Genomic DNA, 23,125 nt, shown 5'->3' with positions numbered 1-23,125 from the left:
TCCCTTTAACTCCTAGAAATGTGTGAGTTAAAGACAAATGGAAAAAACAGATATCTTCAGTTCATCTGAATCTCCATAGAATTAGATGGTCAAGTATTAGATTAGAATAAGACATGAACTCACATCAAGGGAACCTGTCACGTCAACAAAATTCTATTTACCTACAGGGTTATTCTGTAGGTAAATAGTGTTAGAAAGGCGCCCGGATGACGTATTGAAAGGCTGGCTCCCTGGAAAAAATGAACTATATTCCTCCCAAGAGCCGCCGTCTTTCAGTCATACAGGTGTGCCAGTGCAGTTACAGTCACAGAGCACAGTACTGCGCAGCACTTTGACTGACAGACTAAAATATGCATAATGTTAATTCTTGCAGCGTATTTCACCCATGATATCAGTGTGGAAAATGCGCAGCAAAGGATGTAAAAAACGTGGCAAAAATTATTTAGGCAGTGTTCTTTCTGCCAACACATAAGGATATGCAGCAGAATTTTCTGCTGCAAGTCCTGAAGATCTACACATAGCCTTAATCAGTGTCCTGTGTCCTCCCCATCTATCTATATATATAATTGTCTAAGGGTTTTTCCGTCTGTCTTTCTGTCTGTCTGTCTTTCTGTCTGTCTGTCCTGGAAATCCCGCGTCTCTGATTGGTCGAGGCCTGGCGGCCTCGACCAATCAGCGACGGGCACAGCATCAATGTAGAAATCCCGCGTCTCTGATTGGTTCAGCGACGGGCACAGTATCGACGTAGATGTCATAATGGTTGCCATGGCGACGATGATGTCATAAAGGTTGCCTCGACCAATCAGCGACCGGCACAGTCTGCCGCGAATTCTGGAATAATCATTGTCCATATACTACGGGGACATGCATATTCTAGAATACCCGATGTGTTAGAATCGGGCCACAATCTAGTCTACTATATAATTGTCCAAGGGTCACTTCCATCTTTCTGTCCTTGTGTCTTTCTATCTGTCATGGATATTCATTGGTCGCGGCCTCTGTCTGTCATGGAATCTAAGTCGCTGATTGGTCTCGCCAGCTGCCTGTCATGGCTGCCGTGACCAATCAGCAACGGCCCCAGTCCGATTAGTCCCTCCCCTGCAGTCATCGCCCGGCGCCCGCTCCATGCTCCCTGCAGTCACCGCTAACACAGGGTTAATGCCAGCGGTAACGGACCGCGTTATGCCGCGGGTAACTCACTCCCTTACTGCCGCTATTAACCCTGTGTGACCAAGTTTTTACTATTGATGCTGCCTATGCAGCGTCAATAGTAAAAACATCCAATGTTAAAAATGATTAAAAAAAATAAAATGTCATTGTATACTCACCTTTCGCAACGCTCCGGCAGGTTCCGGCGCCAAGGATTGCATGGGAGAAGGACCTGCCATGACGTCACGGTCATGTGACCACGCCGTCATCACAGGTCCTGCGCGCCTGCACGAGAAGGACCTGCCATGACGTCACGGTCATGTGACCGAACTACAAGGGGCCCTTGGAAGGTGAGTATATGTTTATTTTTTAACCTGTGACATACGTGGCTGGGCAATATACTACGTGACTGGCCAATATACTACGTGGCTGGGCAATATACTACGTGGCTCTGTGCTGTATACTACGTGGCTCTGTGCTGTATACTATGTCACTGGCCAATATACTACATCACTGGGCAATATACTACGTCACTGGGCAATATACTACATGCCTGGGCAATATACTACGTGGCTGGGCAATATACTACGTGGCTGGGCAATATACTATGTGGCTGGGCAATATACTACGTGACTGGGCAATATACTATGTGGCTGGGCAATATACTACGTGGACTGAGCAATATACTACGTGGCTGGGCAATATACTACGTGACTGGGCAATATACTACGTGGCTGGGCATTATACTACATGGGCTGTGCAATATACTACGTGGCTGGGCAATATACTACATGGACATGCATATTCTAGAATACCCGATGTGTTAGAATCGGGCCACCATCTAGTTCATTATAAGAACTTGATAGTATCATAGTGAATTTGGGGGATGGGAGAAGACATTATCAGGTACTAAGCATCCTCTGCCTCCTCCCAATTCGATACAAGTCTCTGATAGCGTCTTCTTCCACCTTTCAATTCATTACAAAGTGTCTTATGTACCTTACCCCCTCCTTTCCTACACTCCAATAAATTTTAAGTCCTTGATAGCATCATAATGAATTATAGGATGAGGGAGAACACTATCAGGGACTTAGCACCCTCCTCCAATTAATTTTATATCCATATCTAATGTCATCCTCCCCCTATTCATAAGTCCATTATAAGTCCCTTTTACTCCCATCCCATTCCACAACCCTATTGTCCTCTCCCCCATTGTTGTCTCCCCACCACCATTTTGTCCTCACCTCCACATCCCTCATTGTCCTCCCCCATCCCCTTCATTGTCCTCTCCTCGACCCCCTTATTGTCCCCCCACATTCTTCATTGTTCTCTCTAACACCCTCCTCATTGTTTACCCCCACATCACATCATTGTCTTCTCCCCCACATCCCATCATTGTCCTCTCCCCCACATACTATCATTGTCCTCTTTTCTACATTCCATCATTGTCCTCTTCCCCACATCCCATCTTTGTCCTCTCACCCACATCCCATCATTGTCCTTTCCCCCACATCCCATCAATGACCTCTTCCACACATCCATCATTGTCCTCTTCCCATGTCCCATCATTGTCCACTCCTCCACATACCATCATTGTCCTCTTCTCCACATCCCATCATTGTCCTCTCCCCCACATCCCATCATTGTCCTCTTCTCCACATTCCATCATTGTCCACTCCTCCACATCACATCATTGGCCTCTTCTCCACATCCATCATTGTCCTCTTCCCCACATTTCATCATTGTCCACTCCTCCACATCCAATCATTGTCCTCCTCCACATCCCATCATTGTCCTCTTCTCCACCTTCCATCATTGTCCTCTCCCCCACATCCCATCATTATCCTCTTCTCCACATTCCTTCATTGTCCTCTCCTCCACATCCCATCATTGTCCTCTTCTCCACATCTCATTATTGTACACTTCTCCACATCCCATCATTGTCCTCTTCTCCACATTCCATCATTGTCCACACCTCCACATCCCATCATTGTCCTCTCCTCCACATCCCATCATTGACCTCTCCCCACATCCATCATTGTCCACTCCTCATTGCATTGAAAGAAAAAAAACACCTCTCCATTCATTTATCTGAGGCATCGCTGCTTCTTTCTTCTTCACCGGCAACTTTCTAAGGCTACGTGCACATTAGCGTTTTGCGTGTTTGCGTCGGGCGACGCTGCGGCGACGCATGCGTCATGCGCCCCTATATTTAACATGGGGGACGCATGGACATGCGTTGTGCTGCGCTGTGCGACGCATGCGTTTTTTTTGCCGCAAGCGTCGGGCGCAGAAAACGCAATAAGTTGCATTTTTCTTGCGTCCAAATTTCGGCAAAAAAGGACGCATGCGTCGCAAAACGCAGCATTTTTGCGTGCGTTTTGGTGCGTTTTTATTTGCGTTGTGCGTTGCGTCGCCGATGCAGTGGCGCACAACGCAAATGTGAACGTAGCCTAAATGACACACAGGCATTTGCAGAGGTCATCAAGCTGCGCACATCTGTGTCACTGGGAAAGCACTGGACAAGAAACAGGACAGATTCCTGCAGCTCTGATATTTTCTCCTGTAGGCAGCATAGCAGCTGGATCATTCCCTGCTTGCTGCATATGATGAGGGCAACAGGCCAGACTACCCTCAGTATTATCGCCCTGCAAGGCACCTCCCCCCAACCTCTTGGCCCCAGTGCATCGGCTATATGTCCGCCCCCGGAAATATGTGCAATCAAAGACAGGTCAGGAGCTGTCGGCCAGTCTGAGAGTGCGCTGTGATAGTCATCTGTGTTATATGGCAATCTGACTGACTAGCCCCCTATCTGCAGGTTAATAGCCTTAGATAACGTGACAGACTCCCAGTCCAGAGGCTCTCACCTAGCCAAATCAGTTCTCATACTTCACACTGACGAAGGCCAATAACCCGGAACACCGTGTCTGCAAATTGTAATTCTGATTTGGCTCTTATCCTAAGTCATATTACAAGGCTCGTTAAAGGGTTGATTGTGACCTGTAGGATCGCTACATCCAATAGGTGGCGCTATAGAGTTCAAGTCCACTTTCTCTCTGAAGAGGCAATTTGCATATTAAATTTCCCAGAGGAGCATTGCATGGTGAATAAGACTCCTTATCTTGACATGCCAGAGCTGGTATGTCACTCTCCACAAGGAGAAGCCTTACCTCTTATTTTCTAACATTTCTCATAGGCAAATATGCCACCGGCTAAACCAGTGGAGTAAAAACTCTTAGCGCTTCCTATTGATTTAAACAAGAAAATTCACGTAATTGTTGTGCAAATGGTGATGTTTTCTCCACCTGTATTTCTCAAAAAAGCTAGATATAAATTCTGGAGGCATTTCTGCTTGAAAAGAACCTCAAAATGCGGACATTGAATAGTGAAATTAGAAGCAGAGAAAAACCCATGCACAAAAAGTGTCAAACACATAAAAAAAAAAGGATTTAGGTGAACTTCAGAGGCAGATTTTCCATCAGAAAAAAACTGTGAGTTACTACTAAACCTACACTGATACATTGCAGCAAACTATAGGGACAGGAGAAAAATGTATTATGTTTATGGATAGAAAAAAAATCATCTAAACTAGATGCAATTATATATTAAAAAGGAGAAACTGAGTCAAAAAACGCTAATATTTGAAAAAGTGAACAAGCTTTATTAAATCACACATATAAAAGATAAAAACCATTAAATATGTAACGCACACAATACATTGAGCAACCAATATATGGCATAATATTTATGAGGTAAATGACAAAGTTACCAGAAAAAAGTGAGTGCCGGTAAAAATGCCTGCACAAATGGGATAACATTGCATACGAGAATGCTGTGTTAGAGAAAGTACAAAACTAAATGTCACAGAATGTATAAAGAGTAAGAGCTGTTAAATGAAGTGGTGACGTATACCACTATAAGGGCCCCTTTCCACTTGTGTGAAAAACGGACGAGTGCAATCCGATAAAAAATCGGATTGCACTCGGACCAATGTTTTTCAATAGGTGACATTCCATTTGCGATTTTTTTTCCCAGCCGAAATCGGACTGAGAAAAATCTGTGTCGGCTGAGAAAAAAATCGCAGCATGCTGCGTATTGCTGAGATTCTCGGACGAGACTCGCCAATGCAAGTCAATGGGTGCGAGAAAAAAAACGCATGGAATACGGACCATCCGTATTCCATCCGTTTTTTACGGATACCTTACCATTCTGTGGCACAGAACACTGTAAATAGTCCTGTAAATGACTGTATAAAAATAGTTGCAGAGAAAAAAAACGGATTGCATACGGATGTAAAAACGGATGATGCGATTAAAAAATCGCATTACACTCGCATGACACTCGCATGACAATCGCACACGTTACATCCGTTTTTTCGGTCCGTAAATCGGACCGTTTTTTTCTCACACAAGTGGAAAGGGGCCCTAAGGCCGGCGTCACACTTGCGAGTTTTATGGACGTAAGAGCGCAGAAACTACGTCCGTAAAACTCGCAAAAAATATGGCACAATTATTCTCTATGCCCCTGCTCCTATCTGCCGTATTTTACTGATCAGTATTAGGGCTCATCTCCACTTGTGAGGAAAACGGACGAGTGCAATCCGATAAAAAATCGGATTGCACTCGGACCAATGTTAATCAATAGGTGACACTCCATTTGCGATTTTTTTCCCAGCCAAAATCGGACTGAGAAAAATCTGTGTCGGCTGAGAAAAAAATCGCAGCATGCTGCGTATTGCTGAGATTCTCGGACGAGACTCGCCAATGCAAGTCAATGGGTGCGAGAAAAAAAACGCATGGAATACGGACCATCCGTATTCCATCCGTTTTTTAGGGATACCTTACCATTCTGTGGCACAGAACACTGTAAATAGTCCTGTAAATGATTGTATAAAAATATTTGCAGAGAAAAAAACGGATTGCATACGGATGTCATACGGATGTAAAAACGGATGATGCGATTAAAAATCGCATGACACTCGCATGACAATCGCACACGTTACATCAGTTTTTTCGGTCCGTAAATCGGACCGTTTTTTTCTCACACAAGTGGAGATGAGCCCTTATACGGCTTTCTACGGTAATGTCACCTTACAATAGCAAGGTGGCATTAACCCTTCATTACCCCATATCCCACCGCTACACGGGAATGGGAAGAGAGTGGCCAAGTGCCAGAATAGGCGCATCTTCCAGATGTGCCTTTTCTGGGGTGGCTGGGGGCAGATATTTTTAGCCAGGGGGGGGCCAATAACCATGGACCCTCTCCAGGCTATTAATATCTGCCCTCAGTCACTGGCTTTACTACTCTGGCGGAGAAAATTGCGCGGGAGCCCACGCCAATTTTTTCCGCCATTTAACCCTTTATTTTAAGAGCTAGAACGGCCAAATTTTGCAGATACACACTACTGACATTAGTAGTGTGGAATCTGCAAAAAAAATGGAGAGAAGACATGGTTTACTGTATGTAAACCATGTCTCAAATCATGTCGGGTTTTAAGGCCCCGTCACTCATAGCGACGCTTGAGCGATTCCGAAAACGATATGACCTGTCAGGGATCGTTGCTGCGTCGCTATGTGGTCGCTGGTGAGATGTCAAACAGTGAGATCTCACCAACGACGCAGCAGCGATGCGGCGACCTGTAGCAACCTGTACAACGATGCTATTTCATGATGATTCAATGGGACGTCCTGTTAGCGAGGTCGTTGGTAAGGTGTCAAACACAGCGATGTGTGCTACCCAGCGGGACCTCAACGATCAAAAAATGGCCCAGGCAATTCCAACACGACCAGCGATCTCACAGCAGGGGCCTGGTCGCTGCTACGTGTCACACATAGCGAGATCGCTACTGAGATCGCTGTTGCGTCACAAAACTTGTGACTCAGCAGCGATCTCGCTAGCGATCTCGCTATGTGTGACGGGGGCTTTAGGAAGGAGAAAGAAAAAGCCGGTAATTGAATTACCGGCTTTCAAGCTATATAGCGCTGGAATAAATATTAATATATATACATATATGTGTCTAATGACATATATATATATATATATATATATATATATATATATATAGACAGTATATATATATATTTTTTTCTTTTTGGGACACATGGATCATTTCTATAGCGGTATGTTGGTTTTGCAAGCCTGCGAGAAAACCACGCAGTACGGATGCCATACGGATTACATACGGAGGATGCCATGCGCAAAAAACGCTGACACACCCTGCCTACGGAGGAGCTACGGACCACTATTTTCGGGACATTTCAGCGTATTACGGCCGTAATATACGGACCGTATTTTCATACGCTGAGTGTGAAGCCGGCCTAACTAGTGCAGATCCATGTGGATATCAGATACTACCGGCACCAATCCTCCACTTTAACAGCAAAAGGCTATCAAAAACTAGCAGGCATCAGTCCAACAATTTCCCAACATTATAAGCGTTAAACACAGCAATACATAATAAAGATAATTAGTTACCCATATTGGTGCTAGGTCAAGTGTTCCAGACCCCACTCCCCGACGCACGTTTCGGTGCGAGATCACCTTTTCAGGGGGCGTGGCTTAACATTGCAAAATCCCTCCCTTTATACCCGGCATGCAAGACCACCTGATGTGACGCAGGCAAATACACACTGACCCGCCGCGCAGGCGCATCGCTGAAGCGAGCTCAAAGCACAGCACTTCCATGCCTCCGCCCCATAGCAAAACCACGTGGGGTGACCGACGCCAGCCATCAACATGCAGCAAGCCAATCAGAGAGGAGGCAACAGAGTGCAGGGAGAAGCAGACACGACAGGGCTGCGCACAAGCGCACAAGGATGTAACAGCGGCCGGTGAGTATAATACGTCAGAGCTGTATATACTATTATCATTATATATAAAAGCCATGTCTCAAAAGCACTAGTAAAGTATCATAAGGCACCAGCTATTATGTAGAAACGATCAAGGCAAATAAGGCTCTAACAAAATTACTAACAGTACGCTTATTATTTACAAGCACAGTCAGCAGAGTCTACGGAAAAACCACGCATGCGCTACCCCACAGCACGGCCAGGCTAAGCGTGGAACGACCGACGCCAGCACAAATGGGATAACACAGCATTCTCGTATGCAATGTTATCCCATTTGTGCAGGCATTTTTACCGGCACTCACTTTTTTCTGGTAACTTTGTCATTTACCTCATAAATATTATGCCATATATTGGTTGCTCAATGTATTGAGTGTGTTACATATTTAATGGTTTTTATCTTTTATATGTGTGATTTAATAAAGCTTGTTCACTTTTTCAAATATTAGCGCTTTTTGACTCAGTTTCTCCTGTTTAATCTATCTATGTTGAGTCGTGTCGCTCCTTTTTTACATGCAATTTAGCATATGTATGAACTTTTATGCATGGTAATATCTCTTCAATATTATGTTTTGGGGATTATTCTTTCAATAAATGCAATTATATAACACAACAATAAGGCCATGTGCACACGTTCAGGATTTCTTGCAGAAATTTCCTGAGAAAAATCTGAAATTTTCTGCAAGAAATCTGCATGCGTTTTTTGTGCTTTTTTACCATGTTTTTGGTGTGTTTTTTTTGTGGATTTTTCCAGATATTTCACAATGCATTATATAGTGGGAAATCCGCAAAAAATCCGCAAAATTAATGAACATGCTGCGTTTTTTTTTTTACTGCGATGTGTTTTTTTTTCGCGGAAAAAAACGCATCATGTGCACAAAAATTGCGGAATTTATTCTAAATGATGGGTTGCATAATGTATGCTTTTTTTGCGGATTTATAGCGGTTTTATAGTGAAAAAAACGTGAAAAAAAAACACGAAAAATCAGCAACGTGTGCACACAGCCTTACACCTACAGTGATACATTGTAGCAAATCATCAGGACAGGAGAGAGAGTTGTGCTGTTCATGTCATTAGCATAGAATGGATTATCTAAACTAAATATAATTATATAACACAACAATAAAGAGCTAAATATAACCTAACACACCTGGAAAAAGGAGAAGAATTCAAGAGGACAATTACAGATGATGTCTTGCCAGCATGGTTGCCAATAAATGTAAATACGAGTTCCAAAGTTGCAAATTCCCAATATTGTCTAAGAAGGTGGGTTATACTCAGGATCCCCTTTTTCTGTTAACAAGGGGGGCTCTAAAGAGTGTCTATTTCAGCAGACTGAGCTTACCATTCATTGGTATGACATACCACATTTAAGCAAAATACTACATTTAGGCCAAAAATATTTTCTCATTTGACAACAGTGAATCACTAAAGAATCTGACAGCAAACATCATCTTCAATTGTAGCTACAAGGTGTGATAGAATATTCAAGGACAGGGGTGGCAATTCATTTTCCAAAGGGGGTACATGAAAGACCATGATTCTTGTGGAGGCCCCAATTGGCCGAACTTATTTCTACTCATTTTATTGTTTTATATCAATTTTAATATCACTTACTATCAAGCATAATTAATGTTAATATAGAGCTTATTGTAACCTGTATTCTTCCCTGTAGAAGCTAATTAAAAACATATAATTTACTGCTTTTTATAAAGTTTATAGAAAGCAGCAAATTATTCTGCTCCTGTTATTCAGCCGTTGTACCTTGATAAACATCTCACAACACAATCGGATGCTCCCACAGTACCCACGCTCAGTATAATGTCCTCACACAGGTCCCCACATAGTATGATGTCCCCATACAGCCCCTCAAACAGTATGTCACCTCAAACAGTATGATGTCCCCACAAAGCCCCCCACACATTATAATGCCCCCACGAAGCCCAACTACATGCAAAGTGTTCTCTATATCACGTAAAAAACATATACTGTAATTTAATGTTTTTCATAAAGTTTATATAAAACAGCAAGTTATTTTTCTCCTGTTATTGAGCTTTATACATTTATCAACAGCTCACAACATGATATGATGCCACCACACACAGTATGATATCCCACACAGCTCCCCACATAGTATGCGCCTCAAACAATAGGATGTTCCCACACAGTAAGATGTTGTTCCAAGACCTTCTGCACTTACTAACGTCCCCTGACACATTATGATGTCACCACAAAGCTCCCCACACTGTATGAGGTCCCCACACAGTATGATGTCCTACAGAGCCACCCATGCAGCAACTGATTCTATCAAAATGTTGGGCTTACCATACCATTCAGGTTCTTTGTCTCAAGCTCAGCTATCTCATGTAATCATCTAGCATGTTCTGATTGAGTCTTTGGGCTGCTGATTCTTTAATCAGACTCATTCAATGCTTATAATGCAGTTTTCTGTCTTGTCTCTAGTCCTGGTTTCTCTCCGGTCATGATCACCAGTTTGGTTATGATTATGAGTCGCCCGCCAGGGCCATGGGGTACCCGATACCGGGTCCGGAGTTCACAGGGGGATGTCACAGTGGCGACCCAGTCCGTCGCCCTGGGTGCCCATGTAAAAGGGAAAGTCTTTAAAGGGGTGTGAGGAATAAAGTTTGTTTGTGACGCCACCTGTGGTATTCGGTCATTGGGGACCGACACTGCTTTAAGGGGTCCTCTGGGGTGATGTTATGGCAGCTAGATGGTATAACTTCCCACAGGTGAATTATATCCCCAGGGCTCCCGGTGTGTAGATGGAGGATGGTGAATGGCGCAGTAAAGAACGAGGACACAGGTGTGCAGTCTCTTTACCTGGTTTACTGCAGGCATCAGGCAACCGCAGTCCAGGTCACCAGATCACACGTACAGGCAGGGTCCGGCAGACTTGGAGGTAAGTTGGGAGTCCTCTTATCCAGATGGAACTAAAACCTTCCTCTAGCGCGGTGGTGTTGTAGTCCCTTACTGCCTATGGCTTCTGATAAGGTCCTCACAGTTCTTCTCTCTGCCCCATATAGGATAGGACACAAACCCGTATGACAGGTGACTCGAGCCTTTTTACAGGATCTCTATCATGACCCGGGGCTCTATGCGTCACTGTGCCTCCTGGGCACTGAGGCGGACAGGTACCTTGCTGTTCAGCTGTCCTGCCGGTCTCTGCTGTAAGTCATAGAGTCCCTTACAACCTCGGTGTTCCTGCTACTGGTTATCTGTGCCTCAGAGGGAGGCAGCCTGCTCGTAGCTGGTCTCCCCTGATATCACTCTTCTGTACTTAGCTCTCCTACACACTCGCTGCAATCTGTTCTGCTTTCGGTATTATCTCTGTCCAGGAGCTGCAGCACTTTGTTGTGGCTGCACGGCTCCTCATACGTTCTTCCTGCCTCACACTGCTCCAGTCTGCTATCAGGCACTATCTGACTAACTTTCCCTCCAAACCACAATATATATATATAGAGGAGTAGCCTAGAGATAGGATCAAAATCTCTCCCTTGTGGCCTGGAGTGTGAATATTTTGCATGCTTGTGTTTACCTGGTGAGAGTTATCCTTCCTTGCATCCAAGTGTAACATCACTCTCCCCGTGAGGAAAGCAATGTCACTGTGACGACCAGGACCCTGGGACGTCACAATTTTTTTTCTAGTTATTACTGGTTACCATTTTTGGGCCTGTTTCCATTCCTTTCCTTGTGTGAAGTCCACATTCACATGAGCTTCTGATCCTCAAATCTTGTCTGTTAATTTAAGTCTGCCATCACTCTGTTTCTGGTCACACTTTCATCTGTCAGTCCCATAAAGTCCACCTTTGCATAATATTTTTCAAGCCATGATTTGAGGATTCCAATAAAACAAATACAATACTTTCTTGTTGGTAGTAAAGATATAACAAGGGTTTATGGTTTATGCTCACATTTCACAATCTCACGCTTTGTAATACAGTATAATTGATTGCAACTATCGGTAGTCTTCTATAACAAATTACAATTACTTCTGTGGGCTATGTTATGAGGTAAAGTAGGTGACCAGAGCCTTTAGCTTCAATCCCAGGTAAATGTTTTCTCTGGATATGGAATAAAACTAAAAGTTTGTTTTCAGTTGGGAGGAGAAACAGTTGGCAGGCGTATTTTAAGGAGTGTCTGGAGCTTTTCTTGGTCCATGAGCAATACAGGAATTAAAATGGATGCATCTAGTGTTTATCGTGCTGCTGAATTAAGTACTCTTTGCAGAGATTTGGTCTTGGCGGACATAGATGCTATCTCACAGGCATTGTCAGAAACATACTGTATATACACAGATTCATTCACGCCACAGATGGGAAATGCCATTTCTGCTCTTGCCTGCATATTCTCTGGAATAGACTTTTATAACAAAGGACACACCATGCCAAAGCACATAATTCTACTGCTTTTACAATTGTTAATGTTTGTACTTCAGGTTCAACACTTTGTAAATTGATGTGGAATTGTAAAATTTCCTCAAGTCTTTTATTTTTATTGACGTGTGCATGTTAGGACTCACCTGGTGAGTTGGATTCACTAAACCTCAGATCAGGTTGAACACACAGACTGAAGGCGATGGCACAGTGGGCAGGACTTGCCGAATGGCACGGTGGGCAGCACTTTCCGGATGGCACACGGAACAAGACAACGCGATAAACTGCCCGGTAGAGAGACAAGCAAAGCAGAACACACCAGAAGATTCAAAGCCAGGAATGTAGACAAAAAAAGAACGGTCAAGAAAATGCTGCAACCTAATGTGGACACGTCCAGAGGAGAATTCATTATGCTTATAGTAGATGAAGAGATAATCAAACAAATGGATGACCAACTTGTGTGTAGAGAAGATACTCTGATGAAGGAGCATTTGACATGAAAACAGTTTGTTATGTTTAGAGCAGACAATGTGATTTTCAGCAGATCTGAGCCAGATTCAGGTTGTAGAAACCACAGGAGTTTGCCGGGAATATTTCAGCTGAGAATAATGGATGGTGGCAAACTCCAAAGCACACAATACCTAAGCACAAATCTTACACAATTCTCAGTCACACATGAATATCTAAGTCGCATTGACGGCCCGGCAGTTGAACGTGAAAACCGACTTGGAGCACAGCAAATGCCGCCGGCCATAAGGGATGGGACCAGAGCCCAGTTTTGGAGTTAAGACAAATGCGTAACATTGTAATTTAATACTGTGTGAGGCAGTGAGGGGAATCATATACAAGGGTCATTATGCGTCCCCCAGGATCTGCATAAAAACATTCTGACCCTGCAGGAGAGCATTGCAATTACAGCCACAGCTTAAAAGTAAAAGTGAGTATCGACTTGGTCAAGCCATTGACCAAGCCAAATTTAGGAAAACCTGACATTGGCTTTTATTTTTTTTTTTGACAGATCTGTAGGAATGTAGTGGGGCGAATCTCTCTCTCCAGTACTGGTCTTGAAAGTGGCCCATGTCCAAGATTCCCATTTGAACTTTCAGGTAAGGGTTGGGTGTGTCAGTATTGGCTTTGCAAGCAGTAGAGCAGGAGCCTCAGTTTATACCTGTCTGTGTGAGACTGAACACAGACCAGAGCCAGAGGGAGCAAAGCCATTGCCACACCCACAAGTGGTGCAGTCACCCAGGGCAACAAACTGTTATGGATGATCCGGCAGCTAACTGGATGATAACCTTTTGAATTTATTTTCAGAAGTTAGCATAATAAAGAAGTTTAAGTTGAACTATCTTGGGTCATTGCCCCATTACTGACGTGAAAGCAGATGCCTTACAACTGTTTGAGTGTTTATTTACAGTATACAACTCCCATTGCATCAAATTGGGTAAAACTTTATGTAGTGACATACGGTGGCAAATTTTTTTTTATTATTATGGCTATGTATGTATTATGGCAATAGGCAATTGTTGTGAATTCTGTGATCAAGCTCCCTCCTGTGGTCACGAGTGGTACTGCGGCTTCTGAGTTTCCTTCCTCAGGTGATGAGGTTAAGTCGTTAGGTGCTGCTCTATTTAACTCCACCTAGTGCTTTGATCCTGGCCTCCAGTCAATGTTCTAGTATTGGTCTTTCTTCCTCCTGGATCGTTCCTGTGGCCTGTCTGCTCAGCATAAGCTAAGTTCTGCTTGTGTTACTTTTGTTGCTATATTTTCTGTCCAGCTTGCTTTTTTGGTTTTCCTTGCTTGCTGGAAGCTCTGAGACGCAGAGGGAGCACCTCCGTACCGTTAGTCGGTGCGGAGGGTCTTTTTGCCCCTCTGCGTGGTTGTTTGTAGGTTTTTGTGTTGACCGCAAAGCTATCTTTCCTATCCTCGGTCTATTCAGTAAGTCGGGCCTCACTTTGCTAAATCTATTTCATCTCTGTGTTTGTATTTTCATCTTAACTCTCAGTCATTATATGTGGGGGGCTGCCTTTTCCTTTGGGGAATTTCTCTGAGGCAAGGTAGGCTTATTTTTCTATCTTCAGGACTAGTTAGTTTCTCAGGCTGTGCCGAGTTGCATAGGGAGCGTTAGGCGCAATCCACGGCTACCTCTAGTGTGGTTTGATAGGTTTAGGGATTGCGGTCAGCAGAGTTCCCACGTCTCAGAGCTCGTCCTATGTTTTGTGGTTTTTGTCAGGTCACTTGTGTGCTCTGAACTTCAAGGTCCATTGTGGTTCTGAATTACCTATTCATAACAGGCAATGGCACAGTGAGCAGGATTTACAGGATGCAACATAGCAACATAAAAAAAGACAACAAGGTATGCTGCCAGGCAGACAAACAAGTGGAGCAGGACCCACCTGAAGACACAAAGCCAGGGAAGTAGACAAAAAAAAGGAATTGAAGTATAGCAGTCCAGTAATTGCTGCAACATAATGTGAACATGTCCAGAGGAGAACTTGTTTGTTGAGAAGATACACTCTGAGACAGGAGCCCTTGATGTGTGAACTAAAATGTACTATGGTAGCCATTACAGCACAAAATAAGGTACTGCTATCAAGAGCTAGGTCAATTAGGAAACACCTACCGAACGCCCACCCTACCATCTCATCAGAATTGAAAGCTACTACACAGCCAGATTAAAAAAAACAAAATTCTGTATCCATCGCTGCTCTGCTCCTCTTCTCAGTGACATTGATGCTCTTCAGACTCTCTGGCTCACGCTATGCTCTTTGTGACCTTTTACAATTTAAGTCTATGGTCCGCGGCTCCATAAGCTTACATTGTAAGGGCTCATACTCACATGCGAGAAACTCGGATGAGTCTCGCATATCAATACCCGGCACTCAGATCGGAGCGTGTGGCCGCATAGCAATACATGCAGCTGTACGCTCCTCTCCTGAGTGCCGGGTATTGATGTGTGAGACTAATCCGAGTTTCTCGCATGTGAGATTGAGCCCTAAAAGAGATTTACGGCTCACGCACAAAGTGATCTGAATAGTCTCAAGAGTGGTGAGAAGAGGAGCAGATAAGCACTGAAATGACAAAGAAGGTGCAGCTGGGGTGTACAGTATATTAACACACTCACACACTACAATACAAACACATATGCACAGATTTAGTTAAAAAAAACTTAATGGGAGTGGTTCTTTAATCAGTTTGGTAATTTTACAACTCTTACCCATATCTCTTTCTGACTACAATTCAACTAAAAAGGTAGATAAAGCAGCAAAAAGTACCTAAAACACAAATTAGCACACAGTAGTACTTGGAGAGAACAAATACATTATTCTGTTAGATTTTGCCTATAGATCTTGATGTATGCTGCTCATAGGTACTTGTCTGACTCATTAGGAGTCAAACAAGTGCACATTATAAAAAGTTCTCTAACCTGTTACGTTGTGTTTTTATTATAGAAATGTTTAGAATTCCTAAACTGACAATTTACGACATGATGAAATCGAGAGCTGCAAGGAGAAAATATAATTAATACACTATAATTCAAGTTGGAAAATGGAGCGCTGTTTACTTCTGTCATGTGTAGCTACTTGCATAAGGCTTTGCTAATATTGGCATCAAAGTGAATGGGTCACCAGATTACACAATACAAACTGTATACGTTACTAAATAGATCATATATATATATAAATATATATATATATATATATTCATCAGATAATGAAGTTTTACTGACTTTGAAAATCCATGTCAGATTGCCTGTATAATACTTGATGAAAGTTAAACCCAATGTCCACCTAGCCTGACTGACAGCTCATCTGTGTTTTTCCTGATGCTGAGATCTAACACTGCTCAGTACCAGCTGCAGCTGTCAGTTAGGCAGGGTGAGGATTAAATATGTCTGAAAAGACACACTGCATGTAAGTGTCCGCGGGTGATCCGCAGGCATCTGTGGACACGTAGTGGACATGAAATTTCTGGAAATCCCATCCACTATGCTGTAACATCTGGATACTGCGGGTTTGATGCTGCATAAATAGTCAAACCCACAGCAACTCCGGATCGTGTGCACCTACCCAGGACTGCTGGAATTATTATTATTATGTTTATTAAGTGTAAGAATGGTGTAAGATAGCGCTTACTGCTTGTGTTGGGGGCACTCGCTTGGCAATGGGATAAACGTAGACAGGCACGTTTTTTTCACATAAACAGTGTATTTTATTTTATTCAGACATCATAAACCACACCGTAGGCGATATTGCACATCACGGGCCTACACATAGCCCTTAGCACTCTATAGTATATGGCTTTAACTCGCAGTCACTAAACACGCTGGACTTCTTTGTCCAGTTACCATGGGTGACCACACGCCGAACAGTTCATTACCAACACACCAACACACAACATTAGGTTGCAGTCTCTAAACATGCTGGACCTTACTCCGTCCAGTTACCATGGGTGACCGCACAGTTCATTAACTGACCCCCTGACCCCCCTGTCACTGCACACAGTTCCCCATACTCTGGGTTACCTTCCAGGAGCTCCTGTTCCACACGCTGACGCTCTCTCCCAGGGAAACTGCTGAACTGGGATCACTGTCCCAGACAAGGCCTTGCTCACCAGGCCACCTGACAGTCCAGATCCTCAGATGGACAGTAACTCCCCCAATGCAGTGACATCACAGACTCTGTATACATGGCCACTCCATGCGCTATTCAGGAAGTCCTACTCCCAGGATCTTCCAACACAGGATGTGCTATTCAGGAAGTCCTACTCCCAGGATCTTCCAACACAGGATGTGCTATTCAGGAAGTCCTACTCCCAGGATCTTCCAACACAGGCCTTCAGATCCAAGGCCTCACCATGTGCTCTTCAGGGATCCGATCCTACTCCTAGGATCTCGCAACACATAGACCTTCCAGGATCTTACACACAGACCATTCAGGTCCATACACTTTCTACCACAGAGAACATGTGACCAAACCCTGGTCACATTATGTACTTGTAACCACTCCCATAGATGGGAGGTGTGTGTGTTTAGTCAGACCCGCCCAGCTCTCCAACTAACCCTGTAAGCCTCCCTATAAAGCTAGACAACAATACTTGTAGGACTACAGGTCCCAGAACAACAATACTGACTTACAGCACAGACTCCCTCTGTGGGCCATTTACAATCATGCCGGATGTCTCAACATCATAGTTATGCCTGGTCCCGGTGTGGGCATACCTGAATGTTGTCCCCGGTCCTGGAGTGGCCAGTCCTGAATCCGAAGTCCCGTGGTCGCGGTGCAGCCTGTCCCTGTTTTTGAAGTCCCCTGGTCCCAATGTTGCCAGTGCCTGAACATTGTCCCCCGTCCGTGTGCGGACAAGTCCCTGATCATGTATCCTAGACCAGTGTGTCTGAACATAACCCTAATCTTTGTGGACCTGGTGGCTACCTGTTGCCCAGTCTGTCTCCACCCTCAGGAGCTCCTGTGAACACCTGGTAGCTGCTTATCTACATCCCTTCCTAGGCAGTACCGGTCCTGTGGCACAGTGAGCCCACAAATCCACTTGCTCCACTGTTGGGCACAACACTGAAATCAGCGCTCATGAGAAAGTTCTCACGCAGCGACATCACTGAGGTGACCAGGGTTCATCAGCTATGAACTCTGGTAACCTTTGTCACGTCAATGCTACACATTGCAGGAGCATAATCATGCTCATATCTCTGTTCTGTGTTTTGGCTCACTTGCTGAGAGATTGCATCATGTCACCGCTCAACAAACAACCCAGATATAGTGCAGTTGGATCTCTTCGTTGGACAGCATCACATACGAATTCCAGGCGGACAGGTGAGGAATATGGTGGTTTGTTATTTTTACAGTAATAAATGGGAAGTGGAGGGATGGGAAGTCTGTGTCTTTCTTTCAATTAAATGTAGGGTGGTGACAAAAAGGTGGATTCAGGTAAGCACCGATCAGTAAGCCTGACATCAGTAGTGTGGAAAGTTTTTTGAGGGCATCATAAGAGAAGGCCTTCAGAGATATATTGCAGAGAATAATATAAATAATGACAACCAGCACAGATTCATGAAAGATACTGTAAGTAGGTAACTCAATCCTTCTGATTCTCAGACACAAAACACCTAAGATAAGTCTCAAGACTCTGGTTAACCCATTCAGTTTACCCATTAGCCTGCAGGTGAAATACTGAAGAGAACAACAGATGGATCCCCAAACGAGTGCAAAACGCCCTCCAAAATTTGGAAATAAACTGCACCCCTTGATCAGAAACAATATTGGTAGGGATCCCATGTAGTTTTATGACCTCTCTGATGAAAATTTGCACCAAGGTCTTGGCATTAAGTAAAGCGGGTATCGCAATGAAATGTGACATTTTACTGAATCTGTACACCACCACCAATATTATAGTATTACCTGCCGACACTGGTAGATCAGTGTTAAAATCGACCGATGAATAAGCCCAAGGTCTTCTGGGAATCACCAATGGTTGGATAGACCCAGATGGACGCGCCCATACACTGCAAGCGGTGGCATACTCCCGTGCATCCTGACCACCAAAACCGCTGAGTAAAAAGATCTGTGGTGGCATTATTATCGGACTGTCTGACTAAGACCGAATCATGATGTTCACTAAGAACTCTCAGACTTCCTGGAGAAGTCTGTGTTCAGGGTCTGTTCACGGACACTAGGTGTTCGGCACCAGCCCCGAACTTCACAGTCCGGGTTCGCCCATCCCTACTCCTGCCACATTTTCAAATTGCAAGCAATAGATTGAAACTTCATTTTTATAAAATAACAAAGAAAAAGAGAAAAGGCACTCCAAGTGTGTTACCCTCAATATACGACACAGCGAGCAAAGGATTTTATATGCTCACCTGCTTGGGTTGTGACCCGGCACAACTCCTTATTTGTAAGAATGAATGGCAGCTGCTCCCCCGACCGCTGACCCACATGCCGGTGGGAATAAACATTAAAACCAAACAGGATAAAGAGTGGTGGATTCACGGCCGCTGCCATAGAGTGAAGACAATGGTGTATGTTCACTGGATCTTTGCTCATTCATACAACGCGTTTTGAAGTAGGGTTGACTCCTTCATCAGGTTTAGTATTTTATACAGAGCCACTTGCCTGATAGCATGATATAGGGAAGGGAAGACACTTCTACACAGCATAAACAATAAATAAAAATGTATTTTTTTCTATTATTATTGTTGTTCTACAATTTTAAGACATCATACGTATACTCAACATAATTCACATTTATATACAACAAAGGGTTATTTGCTGTAAATTTTACATTCGACTGGAATTGACTGGAAGGTAAAGAAATAGAATACCACTATAATGTTTCGGTTTCTCTTCACATTCACCCCCATACTACTTTATTTCTTCCTAACTCCTGTAGTCCCTCCACCCAGTAAGGAACTAGTCATTTCTCCCTCCATCCTCCCCAGTCATCTCACCTCCTCCACAGAACTATTCCTCCACATACAATCCTTTCTCGCCAGGCACACACGGCCACATCATGACCTATCCAGCTCACACCTTCTAACGCTCTGTCTGCTGCTCCTCATTGCTGGCGACATATCCCCAAATCCTGGCCCTACTCATCACATCCCCACACTCATTTCTAATCCCCTGCCACGATCCTCTACACATCCTCGCAACCACAGTAACCTCATACCCATTCATCCAGCCCCCACTCCCCCAATTTCCCTATCTGGAGCACTATGGAACGCACGCTCTGTCTGCAATAAACTGTCATTTATCCATGACCTCTTTATCAATAACAAACTCTCCTTCCTCGGCATCACTGAAACCTGGCTCACCCCTTCTGACACAGCCTCCCCTGCGGCACTCTCTTACGGTGGCTTCCACCTTTCTCACACACCCCGCCCCAGCAGCAAACATGGCGGAGGAGTTGGTTTTCTCCTGTCAGATAACTGCTCCTTCACCCCAATCCCACTGCCACCCTCTGTTACCCTCCCTTCCTTTGAGGTGCACTCTGTGCGCATCTACTCCCCCTCCAACCTCCAACTGGCTGTCATCTACCGTCCCCCAGGGCCAGCCACCACCTTCTTCGACCACTTCACCACCTGGCTACTCCATTTCCTCGCCGCTGACATCCCCACTATCATCATGGGCGACTTCAACATCCCCATTGACACTTCCCTCTCAGCTGCCACTAAACTTCTATCCCTCACTTCCTCCTTTGGCCTTACTCAATGGTCTTCTACAGCCACCCACAAAGATGGTCACACACTGGACCTCATTCTCACCCGCCTCTGCTCCCTATCTAACCTCTCAAACTCACCTCTTCCTCTTTCTGACCACAACCTACTTACATTCTCTTCCCTTTCCACTCCTTGTCTACAACCCCCACCCCACAAACTCTCACACCCTCGCAGAAATCTTAAACACCTTGATCTTCACTCACTCTCTGAATCCCTCCTCCCTCTCACAGACATAAGCTCCCTACACAATGCGGATGATGCTGCCGCTCTATATAACACCACAATAGCTGCAGCTTTGGAATCTCTTGCCCCTCTCACACATACCAAAGCTCGCAAAATCAACAGACAACCCTGGCACACCAGCATGACCAAAGAACTGAGGCGAGCTTCCAGAGCTGCTGAGCGCAGATGGAAAAGATCCCACTCCATCGAGCACTTCATCGCATTCAAACAGTCCCTCACTGCTTTCAAAACCACGCTCGCCACAGCAAAACAAACCTACTTCTCATCTCTCATATCCTCCCTGTCTCACAACCCCAAACAGTTATTCAACACCTTCAACTCTCTCCTCCGTCCCCCAGCACCTCCTCCCTCCCCACTCATCTCAGCTGAAGACTTTGCCTCATTTTTCAAGCAGAAAATTGAGAACATCAGAGACAATTTTAGTAAACAACCCCCAGAACCCTTCCTCCCAACTACCCAGCCCTCCACCTCCAAAACCAACTTCTCCACCATTACAGAAGATGGACTCTCCACTCTACTCTCAAGATCGCATCTCACCACCTGTGCACTTGACCCACTCCCATCCCACTTCATCCCAAACCTCACCACAGTCTTCATCCCAACCCTAACCCATCTCTTTAACCTATCACTAGCAACTGGCATTTTCCCCTCAAGCTTTAAACATGCCTCAATCACACCTATCCTCAAAAAGCCCTCTCTTGACCCATCCTCTGCATCTAGCTATCGCCCTATATCACTTCTCCCCTTTGCCTCAAAACTACTGGAACAACATGTCCATCTTGAACTGTCCTCCCATCTATCTTCCTGCTCCTTCTTCGACCGCTTTCAATCAGGCTTCCGGTCACACCACTCCACTGAAACTGCCCTAACTAAGGTCACCAATGACCTATTAACCGCCAAGAGCAAGCGACACTACTCTGTCCTCCTCCTCCTGGACTTGTCCTTTGCCTTTGACACAGTGGACCATTCCCTGCTGCTGCAGACCCTCTCATCCCTTGGAATCACAGAATTGGCCCTATCCTGGATCTCATCATACCTAACTGACCGTACATTCAGCGTCTCCCACTCACACACCACCTCCTCACCTCGCCCCCTATCTGTTGGAGTCCCGCAAGGTTCAGTTCTAGGACCCCTGCTCTTCTCCATCTACACCTTTGGCCTGGGACAGCTCATAGAATCTCACGGCTTTCAGTATCATCTCTATGCTGACGACACACAGATCTACATCTCTGGACCAGATATCACCTCCCTACTAACCAGAATCCCTCAATGTCTGTCTGCTATTTCATCCTTCTTCTCCACTAGATTTCTAAAACTTAACATGGACAAAACAGAATTCATCATCTTTCCCCCATCTCACGCGACCTCCCCAACGAACCTATCCATTACAGTAAACGGCTGCCCACTCTCCCCAGTCCCACAAGCCCGCTGTCTTGGGGTAATCCTTGACACTGATCTCTCCTTTAAACCACATATCCAAACCCTTTCCACTTCCTGCCGCCTCCAACTCAAAAATATTTCACGGATCCGCACATTCCTAAACCAAGAATCTGCAAAGACCCTAGTCCATGCCCTCATCATCTCCCGCCTTGACTACTGTAACCTCCTGCTCTGTGGCCTCCCCTCTAACACTCTTGCACCCCTCCAATCTATTCTAAACTCTGCTGCCCGACTAATCCACCTGTCCCCCCGCTATTCCCCGGCCTCTCCCCTCTGTCAATCCCTGCACTGGCTCCCCATCACCCAGAGACTCCAGTACAAAAACCTAACCATGACATACAAAGCCATCCACAACCTGTCTCCTCCATACATCTGCGACCTCGTCTCCCGGTACTTTCCTGCACGCAACCTCCGATCCTCACAAGATCTCCTTCTCTACTCCCCTATTATCTCCTCTTCCCACAATCGCATACAAGATTTCTCTCGTGCATCCCCCCTACTCTGGAATGCTCTACCACAACATATCAGACTCTCGCCTACCATCGAAACCTTCAAAAAGAACCTGAAGACCCACCTCTTCCGACAAGCCTACAACCTGCAGTAACCACCGATTGACCAAACCGCTGCACAGCCAGCTCTACCCTCACCTACTGTATCCTCACCCATCCCTTGTAGATTGTGAGCCCTCGCGGGCAGGGTCCTCTCTCCTCCTGTACCAGTTGTGACTTGTATTGTTAAAGATTATTGTACTTGTTTTATTATGCATACCCCTCCTCACATGTAAAGCGCCATGGAATAAATGGCGCTATAATAATAAATA

General features: G+C 44.8%; 1 protein-coding gene across 2 annotated transcripts in view; it reads left to right on the top strand.

The window, feature by feature from the left end:
* Positions 1 to 23,125, top strand: part of SYCE3 (synaptonemal complex central element protein 3) — a 72,471-nt gene that overhangs the window by 751 nt on the left and 48,595 nt on the right. The window contains exon 2 of one of the 2 annotated variants that reach the window (XM_069755877.1): positions 13,408 to 13,495. The exons of the other annotated variant lie outside the window; for it this stretch is intronic. The gene's annotated coding sequence lies outside the window, so the exon portion shown is untranslated. The remainder of the gene's footprint in view (positions 1 to 13,407; positions 13,496 to 23,125) is intronic. 2 annotated transcript variants of the gene reach the window in all.

This window comes from Ranitomeya imitator, chromosome 2 (assembly GCF_032444005.1).
Source record: "Ranitomeya imitator isolate aRanImi1 chromosome 2, aRanImi1.pri, whole genome shotgun sequence".
NCBI lineage: Eukaryota > Metazoa > Chordata > Amphibia > Anura > Dendrobatidae > Ranitomeya > Ranitomeya imitator.
This window is presented reverse-complemented; position numbering and strand designations above follow the sequence as displayed.